The following is a 15,161-nucleotide window of genomic DNA, read 5'->3' as shown; positions in this document are numbered from 1 at the left end:
AAGAGACTAAAATCAAAGTTACCAAGAAGGGCTCCGATCCCTGGTGCCAGCTCGGTGTGAGAAAGGAGGCATGACTTTATTTCAGTGCTGGGTGCGTGGGGAATCACTTTCCTAACACGTGCTCAGCCAGAAATCTCACCTACTCATTTGTAACCATGGAAACAAGACCTACTCATTACTGTGCTGAAACTCACAGGTTAAACATTCCCTCAAATTAGTTGACATATTTAAATCGCTTCTCAGAAGTTACTGACAGGAGAGTAGGGCTCTCTTGAGAGTCTCTGGTGGTCATTTGGGGAACATCCCATTCCTGCAATTCTCCTCTGATGCCCAAGAGCCTCCTACAACCACTCTTTTCCCCTTGAATTCATTCCAGCTACATTCTTAGGAAGACTACTCTATTCTCAAGGCTAAGGTAGCCACTTGCACACATCAATCACTGCTCCGGAGGAATAGAGGGCTCAACACTCTGTTAATGCAAAGGGAATTCACAATTTGTTACAGTTCAACATTTTCTCAAAACCTGCCTTCTCTGGGAATTGCTCACAAGCATGTCCTCAATGCACCTTGAAAGTTTTTGCTGACTGAAGCCAGAGTGTGTCTTTCCTTCAGCAATTCAGAAGAAAAACACAAACTGCCTACTGAAACCCTTCTGCTCCCTTCCAAATCAGTTCACTGCTCAAGCACGAGCCACAGGCTCATGCCCGATTCCCTCAGTGAGATAGGAGGTAATATTTTGCTGCAGCTGCAGGGTTATTGGAAGAAAGAACGAAAGCTGTTGGTTCTTGGGGTTGTTATTTAGGGTTTGGATTGGTTCTAGTTGATTTGTTGGGTGTTGCTGTGAGCTGGGAGAGGGGCCAGCATGAAGACCAAAACAAAAGGGAAGTAGGAGAAGAGGGGAGGGGACAGAAAAGGAGACGGTGGGGACAGAATACAAGTTTCCTATTTCCCGGCCAAAGGGAAAGGGGACACGGTTCGCCCTGGGCTGGGAAAGGCAGTAAAAAGCAGCATTTTCTGTGTGTGTGTTGTGTGTGTGTTTGGCTCTTGGGAGAGGGAGATACACACCCAGCTCAGGTGAATCCTTCCTAAGAAACAGTTCTCTTTGGCTTTGATGACTTTGTCTCCCCATTTAATTTCATCTAAGAGTTGGCTCCTTTCTAACACCCCTCTCCCAGCAGCTCAGGGCTGCATTGCACAGTGCTTGCTGTGTGCCAGAGAGCTCAAAGCAGGCTGGCCTGGCGCCCCGGAATATTTCTGCAGAACACTCTGCATTTCACCCCTTTGCTCTGGCTCAGTGCACAACTCCAGCACTGCAGGCGCTTCCTCCCAGAGCCGTGTGAGGCCCCGGCTCCTGCAGATGTGACCTGACAAGCTGTCCCTGCCTGCCGCTGGCCTCGGTTCCCCCGGCAGAAGCGCCGTGCCTGAAGGAGGCTGCCCTGTGCCGGAGCCTGCGGAGCAGCCCGGCTCCCTCCCCTGTGCCCAGAGCGCTGCACACACTGCTCGCCTTGGCCAGGAGTTAGAGGGCAGCCGGCACAAGGGTGGCAATCCTCAGCCAGGCCTGCAGCCCTCGGCTGTGGTTTGCCTTTCTCTGCTCCTGTGCACGCTCCGGACGGCCGATGCCACCGGTCTGTGCTGTGCCCAGCACGGCCACGCTTCCCCTCGGGAGCAGCCGGCTGCCAGCTGGGCTCTGAGAGCGCAGGATTCGCCCGGGGCCCCCAAGAGGCACCCAGGGCCGGGCTGCTGCCTCTTGCAGCTCCAAGGGCCTCCTTGCAGCTGCCTCTGCCCCGGCTCAGGCTGCTCCGGGCTCTGCCAGGGCTCTGCTGGGGCTCCAGCCTGGGCAAGGCGGGGCCTGGGCTCACCCTGCAGCCGCTGACAGCTCTGCGCCAGCTCTGCGCCTTTCCCAGCAGCCTCCCTGATCTTTCTGCTGTCTCACTTGGGCAAAACTCTCCCCCAGACAAAGAGATTGCACTTAGGGATACAAATGCAAGTGGCAGCAACCCAAATGCTCTCGAGTCAGAGCTCAAGGCCTGCATCTGCACAGGGTATTTGGGCTGCCCCACTCGTCCTTTGGTTCTGCCTGCAAATGCCACTGCCCTTTCTGCCTCAAACACAAGTGCCACAGCTGGGTAAAACCCAGCCCCTGGGCCATATTCCAAAGGCACTGCGGTCCGGAGAGCATGACGAAAGAAGAGCCTACTCCCCCTTCAAACCGTACCAAAGAAGGCATCAATGTCACTTTCCACCTCTAAGCAAAAATGGACAGTTCAGAAGGAAATGTTGAGCATTCTCACAGGCTCAGAAGGAGGACAATCTTCAAAATGACTTGAGGTTTCAGAAACTTTATTTACAATCCTAGGCCAAAATACTACCCTACAATCCTAGGCTAAAATCCTACTCTACAATCTACTACAATGCTGGTGATGGAAGAAAAAGTTTTTAAGTGACTGGTCCATTCCTGTCAACTCCTTCCACCTCTTAAAGGTAAGGATGAGTGGCACCAGGCTGGATGTAGGCTTGGCCGATGTTACAAATGGATGCTGCACAAAGGAAAACAAAAAAGCCAAGAATGAACCATTACTTTCCAAGCTAAGAGCCCCAAAGGCAGGGTAATCTTTTTTTCAATGAAAAGGGGATTGAGTCAGAGTAGGTCTAAGGAGCAACAGTGGGACAACAGTGGCACAGCTTACTGCAAGAGCTGCTAAATGCCCCAGGCCTGGAAATATTTCAGGTCTGAGCATCCTGATCTCTTCAAAGACGCCCCTGCTCATTGCAGGGCACTTGGACCAGATGACCCTTACAGGTCCCTGCCAGCCCAGCCCAGTCTAGGATTCCTGGCTGTTCTCATTTGAACAGCACCAAGAGTGGAGGTGAGGAGGACGAGTCTCATCTGATGCCTGGCAGTTCAGTGCAGGAGGAGCCCGTCCCTGGGACACTGTTTCCCCTGCAGCCCCTTGGCATTTTACCTGCAGCAGCTCCTTGGCAGACCAGCGCCGCTCCTCGTCTCTCTGCAGGCAGCAGCTCAGGAAGTCACGCAGCAAAGGGGAGAGAAGCTTGGGCTGCTGCAGCTTTGGGATCCCTTTGGTGGCTATCAGGAATCGAGCCTGGAGGAAAAGGAAAGACGAGTCTCTCAGCTGCTTCTTTCACATCTGGAACTGCTCTCCCAGATCCCATTGTTTCAGCTGCACTCTGCAGGGGCTGTTTCTGCCGTGGCACAGAGGAAGAGATGACTTTCCTGGACCAACAAAAAACCCAAAGCCTGATGCAGTCACAGCTTTTCCAGCATCCAGCAGATCTTGCCCTGGCAGCTGATTTCATTGACTGACCTCCTTAGTGGAAACTACATCAGCAAAAGCACCTTTGCTTCTCTGAGGATTCACCTGACCAGCTTGACAGGCTAGTTGGAAGAGGGACTTTGCTCTACTAACTCACTCTAGTATTTCCAAGGAGTATTACATGAAAAGCATCTCTGCAGCACTTGTTGGTCCCTTAAGCACAGCTGCTATAAAAGTCATCAAGCTTTTTCCTTGGTTCTTGAAAACAATGGTAATTAAAAGTAAAGAAAGGAAATCCCTCAGTTAAGGCAAGTTTCCCTGTGAGAAGAATGGGGGTACACTTCTCTCCAAACCACTGCTTTAGAAACTTTGTTGGGTTTGGGTTACTTTCCTTCATTTCAGGAAAGATAACAGCAGCTCTAAGATGCTTGTTTCCTGTTAGTAGGGCCATCTACACGGCCAAAAGAGCTGGAAGGACTTCTAAGCCAAAGCCCAGTGTTGCCTGAGAAGGGAGATTGTCTGCCTGGGCTAAGGCTTGAGTTCCCCCATGGATGCAACCAAAACCCCAGCAGATGCTGATGTGCTGCAGGGACATTTTCAGAAAGGGACCGTGGTGGAAGTAGTTCCAGCAGATGGCAATGGCATTTTGTCCAATGGCACACAGAACGTGGGATGGGGGAGAAAGACAGCGGGATCAGAGAGTATTTACACCTTACCGAGAGAGGACCTTTATTCCCGTAAGGAGGTTCTCCTTCCACCATTTCAATGCCCACAATTCCAAAAGACCAGATGTCTGCTTTGGGGCCATAGGACTCAGCTTTTGCAATTTCAGGCGCCATCCACCAAGCAGTCCCGGTCACCGAGCTCCGTCTACTCTGCTCAGGGGTGAGTTGAGCAGAGAGGCCAAAATCAGCTGGGGAGAGAGCAAAAGAAGGTTTTGATTTGAATCCTGTGCAATTAGGAAAGCAAGGAAAAGAATTGCCCAGTTGAAGTTGGAGAATGTGCTGCTGAATCTCCTGGACAACTCTCCCTGCTCTGTTTCCTCAGGACTTTAGCCAAGGAAATATGGCATTGGCTGCTTCAAAAATCCCCACATTTTTTACACGGCCTCCAGCAGTGTCTTTTGTTCCCCTGAAGCTTTAGACTTGTAGCCCCCTCCCTCTGGAAGGGACACACACAGAGCAATGCCACTGTGGACGGCTCGATCCTTGCCATAGGTCTGTGCACGTTGCCACCGCGTGGTCAGCTCACAACAGGCTCCCTGCACTGCCACCAGCACCGTTTTGGGGGGGCTGGCTCTCACTCAAAAGCAGCCCCACAGCCCACATATCCCTGGAATGCTGCACCTGACCAAGAAAATACTGACCCAGCTTGAGAGAGCCATCCGTTTTGAGGAGGATGTTGAGGCTCTTCACATCTCGGTGTATCACGTGGTTGGAATGGAGAAAATGCAGTCCTTGCAGGCACTGAGAGAGAAACCAGAAACAGGAGGGCAAAAATCAGTGATGTGATTTCATCACACAAGAAAGGAAAGAGCTCTCCAAGATTCCCTCTGCAGGGGAATGGGGAGTAATGGCAGAAGACAGTGCCATTGAGGGCAAGAGCTCGCTGCTCCAACACAGGCAGGGCAGCACCTTTCTAAAGAAAGGCATGTCAGCTTGCCAAAGAGCAACAGCAACGGCTGGTGTAGACTCTGCCCTGCAAACCAGCCAGGATGACTGCTGCTGCAGTGGATGTGCTCAGAAGTACAGAGCATTCTGGCTGCACTGCTAACCTTTCCAGCTGAGGACTCAGAGAAATGAGTCTCTCTTCTTTGCTGCTCCTTTCAAACAGTGCTACCCCCACCTTTGCTTTTACAGGCAAGGAATGCAGCGCAGACAGGCCAAAGTTTAGAGAGGCAAGATGGAGAAGAGCAAATACAAGAGCCAGAGTGAAAGTGCAACAGCAGGAGAGAAGAGGACAAGAACAGAGTCCAGTGAGTGCAGGGGCACTGGCAGGCTGTTCACTTGAGATGCTCTTGCTTGCCCAGAGCATATCAGCAACACAGAAACAAAGCCTGGCTCACGGAATCGCTCCTGTCCTGAGCCCCTTTCCCAGACAATCCTGCCCAAGCCCTGGGACGCACAGATGGGATCCCTCACCTCTCGACTGATGGTTGCAACGTGGTGTTCACATATGCGAACCTCAGCGATGACATCATCCAGAGAGCCTCCATCCATGTACTCCATCACCAGCCAGAGTTCGTCGAGCACAAGGTAGCTGAAAGAAGGGAACAAGGCCATGCAGATGAACATGCATACATTGGTTTCTTTGCTTGATTCTTGTTTCCGGGTCCCTTTGTGACAAGGACAGAATTCAAGGAATAGACATGCCCTCCAGGCTGTGCATTGTTTGCAGTCTGTGCAGTCTCAAGGAGAACAGCACATCTGTGAGAAAGGAGATATTTTAGATGGCCAGCAAGCCAAAAGTACAGTTTAGTATCAGCCAAGATGAAAAACCTGTCCCGCATGGTATTTCTGGAAAGGAGCACCTAGTGTTCCTGGCATGGCCAGCCCTGGAAAAGAGGGGCAACAATCCAAGGGAAATCCTCTCTAGCATGCTTCATCAGCATTGAAGAAACTTGAAAAAATCAATCCTGAGACAACATGGAGGCAGTGAGCTTACAAGGTATTGACTTAGTATGGGAGGGTTGATTCAGGTTTTTGGCCAGTGTTCCAACTCAGTGTTTGAAAGCCAGGGAAGACACATGCAGGCAAAATACACTCTCTTCCCATCCATTGGAGATGAGTAGAGAAATAATAATTAACTGATTATTAACAGCTCTATTTTCTGCCAGTGTCCAAAGTGGGGTTTTAACCTCGCATGCTCTTACTATGGAAACAAACCTTCATGGGAAGAGACCATGACCACTCACCTGTCTAAATAATCCACAACGTGGGGACTCTTATTCTTCTTCATGACCATGATTTCATTAAGCGCTTGTTGATTCCTGTTCAGTCCTTGAAGATTGATTTTCTTGATGGCCACCTAGAATGACACAGAAAATCAGTAACTTTAGAAGCTGGTGGAATGAGACCACAACACACATGGAGCGAGTGATTTTGCAATGACACAGGTGAGCTCTGCCAAAGTGCCTTGCGATTAGACAAAGGAGTAATTAGGAACTGACATTCCTACAGCTCATTTCTCTGCTCCTTTGGGGGCCAGTTCCAGGACACGTGGCCACTGACCACATTTTGCCTTGTCCACTTGTTAAAAATGGTGTGTCAACTCTCACCCCCCAAAGCTCTGAGCACACTCTCTGTTTCTCTGTCCGTACTTCAGAGGAAGAAATGCGTGCCTTGGTACTCTGTGGATACATCTCGGGACCTAGGCAGGGCTTGGGGCTTTTAGGGATGCCTTGCAGATCTCTCCCCTACATGCAGTTCCCAAGTGCAGCACTGCAGGTGGCTAAGGAACTGGCAGGAACATTCCGATGAATTTGCTGGCAGCCAGAAATGAGAATTCAGGACTCTGAAGCCGTAGCCCCAGAGAGCAGTGAGATGCCCCTTTGTTGGAGCAATTGAGAGCCAGGGAGAGCGTCCTTCTCTGAAAGGAACCGCTGCCCTCCTTGCCTTCCTTCTGGCAGCTGAGCAGGACAAAGACTGTCCCAAATGCAGCTGGCAGGCTGGCACCAGTCTGTGCTTCTTGTGCCTTTGCAGCACAGCTCTAGCCACAGCTGCAGCCACAGCTGACACGAGAGAGGAAAGCCCTGGAGAGCAGCAGAATCTGCAGGGGCTCTTGACATTTACCTGTCCTCCTGTGGCAGTGTCGATCGCTCTGCAAACCTCTCCAAAAGCCCTAGAAACAAAACAGCAGCAAAGAAAGGAGAAGCCATTTAGACGTTGGAGTGAAAGCCAGTCCAGACAGGAGATGTCTGCTGGAAATGCCTCCAACCTGCAGCATGCAGGAGGGCTCTGCCAGAAGGCAGATGATGCATTTTCCTCTCCAGTGCATGGGCACTGAGCCTGTTTCTGAAGCATTGGGCTTTAGTGCCTCAGCTCAAAAGGCCAGGTGATTCTTTCATCCTGGATTTCAGTTTCTAAACTGGGCAGTTTTTATCCTGATCACACTATTTCCTTCAGCAAACTCTTGGGAAGAAATGTTCCTTCAAACAGTTATCTGCCTGCTACAAAAAGCGGTGGTTGCTGTTTCTGGCAATGAAATCCAAGTGTCTTTGACAATTCCTTCTGACCACACTTCCAAATTCTGGCTGGTACTGAGAGATGGGGCAGACTAACCCCAGTGTCTGAATATGTTTGCAACTTGCCTGACTTCACCCTTGACAGATATTCCAGCAGCAGATCGTTGCCCCATGATTGCGTACAAGTAACTGTGGTTGGACTCACCCTCTGCCAACAATTTCCTCTTCAATGTATTTCCTTTGGGGATTTTCCATGCTCGCCATTTGCCCTGAGGGAAACAAAATGCAAGATGCTCACTTGAAAGCAGAGATCCCACTATCCAAGAGATACAAAAGGCAGCCCTGCTGGGGCTGTACAGTCTGGCCTTCTGAGTCCTTTGTGGCCAGCTGCGTAACAACAACTGCAAGAATTGCAACAAGACAGGCAGCTCTGCAGTACAAGCAGGCCAGCACTGATTTCTACAGTCCTTTGAAGAGATCTCTTGACAGCAAACAAAGCACAGGGAGATGCATTCCCAGGAGAGGAGGGCATCTTCCCCACCTTGCAGCAGTTTCCCAAAGGAATGCCTTTCCCTTTGTAAACCCAAGCAGCTCATGCTCTAACCAATCCCAAGGGGCCTTCAGCAGCAGGACCCTCACCCTTGATGAGCAGGCTGAGCTGGAAGACGCCCTTGCCCGTGGCCCACGTGAAGAACCACACTGCTTCTCCTCCCCCTGACAGCAGGGATCAGTCCCTGCCATTGCACTCGCCCTCTCAGCCCCGCACACGTGCCCACCTTCCCGCAGCGGGCAAGGGCAGCAGGGACAGCAGTGCTCCTCAGGTGCCGGCGGGACACGGACAGCTGCCCAGAGGAGATGCTGACCCTCTGTGAGCCCAGCCCAGGCCGTGCAGGAGCCGGCCCAGAGCAGGGGCTGCTGCCTCGGGGCAGCTCCGCGCTGCAGCGGCCGGCCGGCAGCGGGACTCTCCCAGCTAAGGAAGGCTCCAGCCTCGGCGCTCACACCAGCCCTCAGGGCCAGGGCAGCCACCGCCACAAAGCTGCCAAAGCCCAGGCACCAGCACTGACAAGCAATGGCAAGAAGGCACGGCCACACCCAGCCCCTTCCAAGCTGGTGCCTCCACTGAGGACACGGCAGGATTGGCTTGGAGAGCAGACACACCCAGGTGCACGTCAGTGCCCTTTTGTGCCAACAGGTGACGGGAGGCAGAGAGTCAGCTGGGCTCTCTTCTCAGCCCCACCAGGTCTCATCTGAGGGCACAGGACCGGCAGCTGCTCTGGGCAAGAAGCAGCTTCAATGACTTGTGCTGTAGAATCACAAAGGGCTTGATTTGTTTTCCTAGAGACTGATCTGAGCAGGGCTTGGGCCAGTGGGTAGCATTCTAACAGTCATGGGAATGACTGGGAATCAGGTAGGAAAAAGTGCCATGGATCTGAGGAATATACAGCAGAGGGGCTGGAGGCTCACTCCTGAGAAATGCCTACAGTGCACTTTTATCTGATCATGCCCCAGGCCTGTGTCTCTTGGACTTATCTTTCTAGGAACAAAACTAGGATATTAAATACAGATTGTAATAAAAGGATCTGTTTTTTTCATTGGGGGCACAAAAAAAACAGCTCTTGCTCTCTGTTTCTGCTGTCACCTGATGTTCTTTCCAAAGAGTCCTCACTGACAAATATATAATCTTCTCATTAAAAAACCTGCAGATGTAGTAGTGGTAAATAGGAACAGTCATCAAAATTACGCCACTGAGACTCATGGGGCAGAAGAGCTCCTTCAAGATGGAGAAAAAACCTCTACCCAAAAAATCTGGGAAAAAACCCAAACTAAAACCACAACCAAAAGACAAAATGCCAAAACCAATCAATTTCCATGAAGGTTTTTTTTGCTCAGATGGCGGATGAGAAGTCAGGAGTCTAAGGAGAATTTAGGAAGCTGACTATTCTATCCAGTTTGGCCACTAGCACACAGGACTTGCCCAGATCATTTGCTAGCTCACAGCCTTCTGCTGATGCAAGGACAACCCCTGCTTCTGCCTTTAGCAGCTGGGGAAGCTCAGGCAAACCCCAGGCACGTCCAAGCTGCCCTCAGAGGCAGCGGGAACACCCAGAGCACTCTCTTGCTGCCTTGGAGCACAGCCTCTCCTGTGGGGAGCCCTAAATGCTCCTGGGACACCAAAGGGAGGAGAATCATTGGGTCCAGCTGTGCTGACACGTGCACACAATACACTGTCCCTCAGAGAAGAAAGACACAAGACATACTCAGGAGCTCCAGGGACTCATCCTCATCATCCTCCATCTCCTGTTGCTGAGCAGAAGCCCTGTCAGTGCTGGAGATGAACGAACTGCCCGGCTTCCACTGCACAGCTTGGCCAGCACAGGTGCCTTCAGGTAACACTGCTGCTGCTGCAGGTTCAACAGAAGAGCCTGTGGAGATCTGAGACAACAAAGGAGTTGGTGTCAGAAAGAAAAGTGGCTGGCAGAGATTAGCCCCAGATCCCATTTCAAGTGCAAGCCCTTAGCAAGATGCTGTCAGCCACATGCAGGGCTCTGCCATGGGTTTGTTCTGATGTCCACTCCTCAAACTGGATGGCTCAAAGCCAAAGGCTGGTTTGACTGGAGTGCAAGGCCAGATTCATTGTCCATTTTCTCCAAAATGCATTTGCATGGATTTTCTGAAGGGTGACTGCCAAAATGACCATTCCGCTTTCTCCCAAGGACGCTTTTCCCCTTCCAAGGGCTGCAGACACACTTGCAGCTCTTTGTTCAAATGTTCTACCTTCTCCCATGGAGTCCTCTTTTCCTCCGGCATCTTCTGAACGTGTCCAACCGGCAGCGCTGCTGCTTGGGACAGTTTCTGTGCCTCACAGGAATCTTGGGGCTCCTTGCTGCCAGTCACTTGATGGAAATCTTTGCAGGCTGCCAGGCGAGATGTCAACACTTCCACCTTAAGTCAAAGAGAACAAAGCAGTCAGAGAGTCCAGCTTGTCCCTGTCAGCCAAGAGTCATCGACTGTGAGGAAAGGGAGAGGACCAGATTCACAAGGGATACAGACAGCTTCTTTCCAGATCCATCTGGGTCACCGTGTTCCCCTGCAAGAACACCTCAAGAAACAAGGAGAGCAGGAAGAGGCCAGCAGGAATGCATTCAGATGACTGCTGGCCAAAAGGCCAAAGCACTAGTGCCACTGTGCAGGGCAGCAGCGGAGATTCAGCAGAGCAGGGCGTGTCCTTCAGAGTGCCTGTGACACACACTGGAGCAGGACGGCACTCAGAGGCATCACCCCACCCCCCTGCTGCTCTGCAGGGGAAAGGCAAGAAGGGCAGAAAGCACCAGGTTGGTGACTGCAGTGGCTATTGCTCATTCACTCACTTGTTTCTGTAGAGCCTCTCGCTTCTCAAGGAGGAGACAAATTTTCGCTCGGTCTTCTGCTAGAATCTCCATTTCTTCCTCCAGCCTCTTCTCCCGTGCCTTGATCCTAGCCCGAGTTTTCTGCAGCTCTGCCTGCAGCTTGTCTCCAAAGTTCCGTAAAGAACAAGAGACAGAACCTTCCATCAGGGGAGTGGCTACTACTCCTCCGCTTACATGGTTTTGTTGATTGCCCCTCTCCTGATGGAGTTTCCATTGATCCTCAGTTCTTCTGATGTCTTCCCTGCTCTTCCTCCTTGCTGCCATGGTGTCACTCGGAGGTTTGGGCGGCTCTGCTTGTGCCTCTGCCTCCACGTTCTGTACACACAAATGCCGAGCAAGTGACTGGGAGATGCCATCAGGCTCAGCTTTTTCCTTTTTCAGCGTACAAATCATATTCATTCAGCCACTTCTTTCTGCTTCCCTGCCCACCTCTGCTTCCATTGTAACCCTCCTGTCCCAGTGCTGATCTCTGCAGATGACAAGGCTCTGTGCTTTCAGTGCCTGGGGGACTCCTGGCCTCCTCAGTCCCAAGAGCTCCATTGAATTCCCCTCTCCCTGCCCTTCACTCTGTCCCACTGTGACACTAGCAGTACAATCAGCCTCCATCTGGGGCTGAAGCTCCAACAGCCTCTTCGGAAGCTGACAGGGAACGTGTCTTTTGCCACACAAGAGAAGAGTGACCCCCCAAAGATTCATGGACAACACATCATCTCTTAGCAGCTCTTTAAAAGCCAAAAGACAGGTGGACTCCGAGTGCCTGTCAGCTCTGCTACTGCCTGCTCTGCCTGAAGAGGCAAAAGAACAACCTGGCAACAAAGGCACCAAAATCCCTGTCTTCAAACAGCAACTCCACGTCCCCAGTGTGTCTCTGAAATGCTCCCGGGTAAGCACAGCCAAGAAGCTCCCGGGGACAAACCACCCCAAAGAGCTTGTGTTCTCAGATCAAGACTTTTGGTGCCTGTGGGTACTTGGCACGTCTGTGGAGAGGGACAGGTGTCCCCAGGCCACAGCGTCCCCTACGTATCCACCAAGGCTGAGCACAGTGCCTTTGACATGCTCCCTCCTCTGCAGACAGGGAACCTTCCTGCTCCAGGCTGGCCCCTATCAGAATCCCAGCAAGCTGGGGCCTAAACACGGCAGCTCAAAGCCCATTTTCCAGCTGTCACTGGCTGAGGGGAATGGCTAGGTCTGGCAGGACTGCAGCACTTATCATCCTCAGCCACCAACAGCAAGAGCTGGCTGCTCAGAAACTTGCAGCTCTGCCTCGCACTAAAGACAGCACCCTCCAGAAGTGGCACTTACTGGCTGGGAAAGTTCCGGCTGTGGGGTGACAACAGCTGGAGCCTTGTGGTCATTTGGCTCCTCTTCGGCTTCTTGTCCAGGAGCAGAGGAAGCCGGAGGGGAGTCTGTTCTTCCTTCAGTGATCTGTGGACAGACAGGAGCGTGAGACACAGGCTCATTTAGAACCTTCTTTCTCTTCAGCTCTAGAACCAGCTCTACTAAGCACAAATCATCAACTTGGAGAGCAAGGGGATTCTAAGTCACTCTGACGAAATTCTAATGGGCTGATTCAACTGGACACTGCAAATTGCTCCAAATTACATATTCCCCCTGACTACTATCAGGAAGCACCATTCTCTCTGCAAAACTTCTCTTTTAGTTCTTTTAAAGCTCTGGAATGGAAAATTTGGAAATAGGCAGTGATGCCTCTGCTCTTGCTGCTGTAGACATGGAAATGGATTTTCTTGCAGCCTACTCAGCTGGCCCTCTACACTCTACTGCCACAGGCCAAGCTCACAGCTTGCTGCACGATTCTTAAACACCAGGAACATCAAATGTTCTTTCCTTACTCACCTTGGGATCAGCACCTCTGAATACCCGGCTCAGGTGACCTGCAGTAGGCAAGGGAAAATGAAGCAGATGCTTTGAGAAAACTGGAGACAACCACAGCATTTTCAGAAGACCTTCCAAGAAGGCCTCCCAGTCTACATTTTCAAAGTTGTCCTGCTTGACCCAGCAATGGAGGAATTGGCAAACTCTGCTGCCACAGACTCTCCCACGGAGGGAACGCAACCCCTGCAGGTTCCCTTGCAAATGCTGCCCACACGGCCGTGGCTACACACGCCCCCTTTTGAGCTGAACATGTTGACAGGAGCTTTACCCAAGCGGCATCCCAATGGCCTTTCTGTTTCCAAATCAACCCAGTCACTAAGAAAGAGCAGGAAGACACAAAAACCAGGTTAGGTGACACTCAGGGAAAACCTCTACTTACCTGCCAGGTGAGTCAGGAAATAGCAGGAATAAGTAACTCCATAAACAGTGAAAACTGCAGCGGCGAGTTGCCGAATCATTGTGGCAACTGCTGTGCAAGTTTGCAGAGTGCGCTCTAACGCTAGCTAAAAGGAGTCTCCTGTCAGTCAGCAGCTGCCCACTGACAAAAGCCTCAAGCACAGGACCAAGTTCCTGCACCGAGCAAGCCCAAGAGCTGCTCTGACACCCCTGAGGCCTTCCGGGCACCAAGGCAACCTTGCGATGTCACCATGACCACGTGGCAACCGTGCCCTGACATCACAAAGCAAACGCTCTGCCTTGATCTGGATGGATGGAGGAGGGCACGTGGACGCGACTACTGAGGACACATTGCAGACGCTAGAATTAAGGGCTGTCCTTTGGATCATTATGAATTGGCCTGGTCAGGGTGTAAATATTGTCACAGACTCATGATGCGTAGTAGGGGTGGTGCTGCGGATTGAGGATGCATTGATAAAGGATATAAAGAATGACAGGTTATGGGAACTTTTGAGACAGCTGAGGCAAGCTGTTTGGCTGCGCTCAGCTCCTTTTGCAATTTTGCATATTCGAAGCCACAAATGGTCAGAAGGTTTGGGTCAGGGTAATGCCATAACTGATCAGTTGGTTTCTGTTGCAGTACCACAAGACAGATTTCAGCAGGCACGTATTGCTCATGAGACTTTTCACCAGAATGCGCGTGGCCTAAAGAAACAGTTTCGCATATCTCTGAATGATGCCCGTGGTATTGTCAGATCCTGTCCTCTCTGTAGTCAGCATGGGCCTGGACTAGGGATGGGAGTAAACCCACAGGGCCTTGGAGCCAATCAGATCTGGCAAATGGATGTAACTCACGTATCCTCCTTTGGTAGATTGAAATATGTGCATGTTACAATTGATCCTTTCAGTAAATTTATTTGGGCTTCAGCGCAGCCGGGAGAGAAAGCTCTCCACGTGGTACGACACCTAACTACTTGCTTTGCGGTGATGGGGGTGCCAGAACAGATTAAGACAGACAATGGCCCTGCATATGTGAGCAGCAGGATCCAAAGGTTCTTACAGAAGTGGGGTGTGACACACATCACAGGTATCCCACATTCACCAACAGGTCAGGCGATTGTGGAGCGAGCCCACCAAACACTCAAGGATTATCTGTTAAAATAGAAGGAGGAGGTGGATGTGCAGACCATGCTATCAAAAACACTATTTGTATTAAACTATCTGTGTGTAATGGGGGACCACTCGGAGCCCCCTGCGGTCATCCACTCAGGGGGAGTAAAGGAGGAAGCAACTAAGCCATTGTTTAAAGTCATGTACCGAGATCCCAAAACTGGAGTATGGGAAGGTCCCGCAGAGGTTCAGTACATGGGTAGAGGTTATGTTTGTGTTCTTACCCCCACAGGGCCCCAATGGATACCTAGTAAATGGATCCGTCCTGCTAATGACCCTGCAAGAGTGACATCGATACTGGACAGCCAGGGTTAGAGGCGGTACACTTAATTGAAGACTTAAGGGCAAGAGAAAACCTACAACTGCTCTGGCAGTTTGACAAGGCAGTACAGAGATATCACTCCATGTCAATTCATACCCAAATAGCTAAGTTGCAAGAACTCACTAGTGATTTGCAGCAAGACACAGGCTTGGCTTTAACAGATTGGGTAAGATCTTTCGGGCGAGGGCCTTGGATAACCTCCCTACTGCAACATGTAATCAATATTGTGATTGTTATTTTACTGCTTGTCCTTTTTGTATCTTGCTTTTTTCGCTGCTTGCAACAGATGATGTATCGCGTAGCAGAAACAGTAACTACTCAACCCGCTGCGTTTGTTGCACAAAATAAAAAAGAGGGAATTGTTGAAGAACGGTTAGCAGTGCAAGGCCACGGATCATTAGAGGCCTTATGGCCCGATACCAAGTGCTAGCAGCCTACGCGCTGCTGAGACAAGCTGTCCTTGGGACAGCAGTAAGCACGGACACAGGCCAAAGATAAAAGAACTTGTGCTTAATAGA

Source organism: Chamaea fasciata, unplaced genomic scaffold, assembly GCF_029207755.1.
Source record: "Chamaea fasciata isolate MVZ Bird 193981 ecotype frontalis unplaced genomic scaffold, bChaFas1.0.hap1 SCAF_62, whole genome shotgun sequence".
Lineage (NCBI taxonomy): Eukaryota > Metazoa > Chordata > Aves > Passeriformes > Sylviidae > Chamaea > Chamaea fasciata.
Note: the sequence above shows the minus strand (reverse complement) of the source record.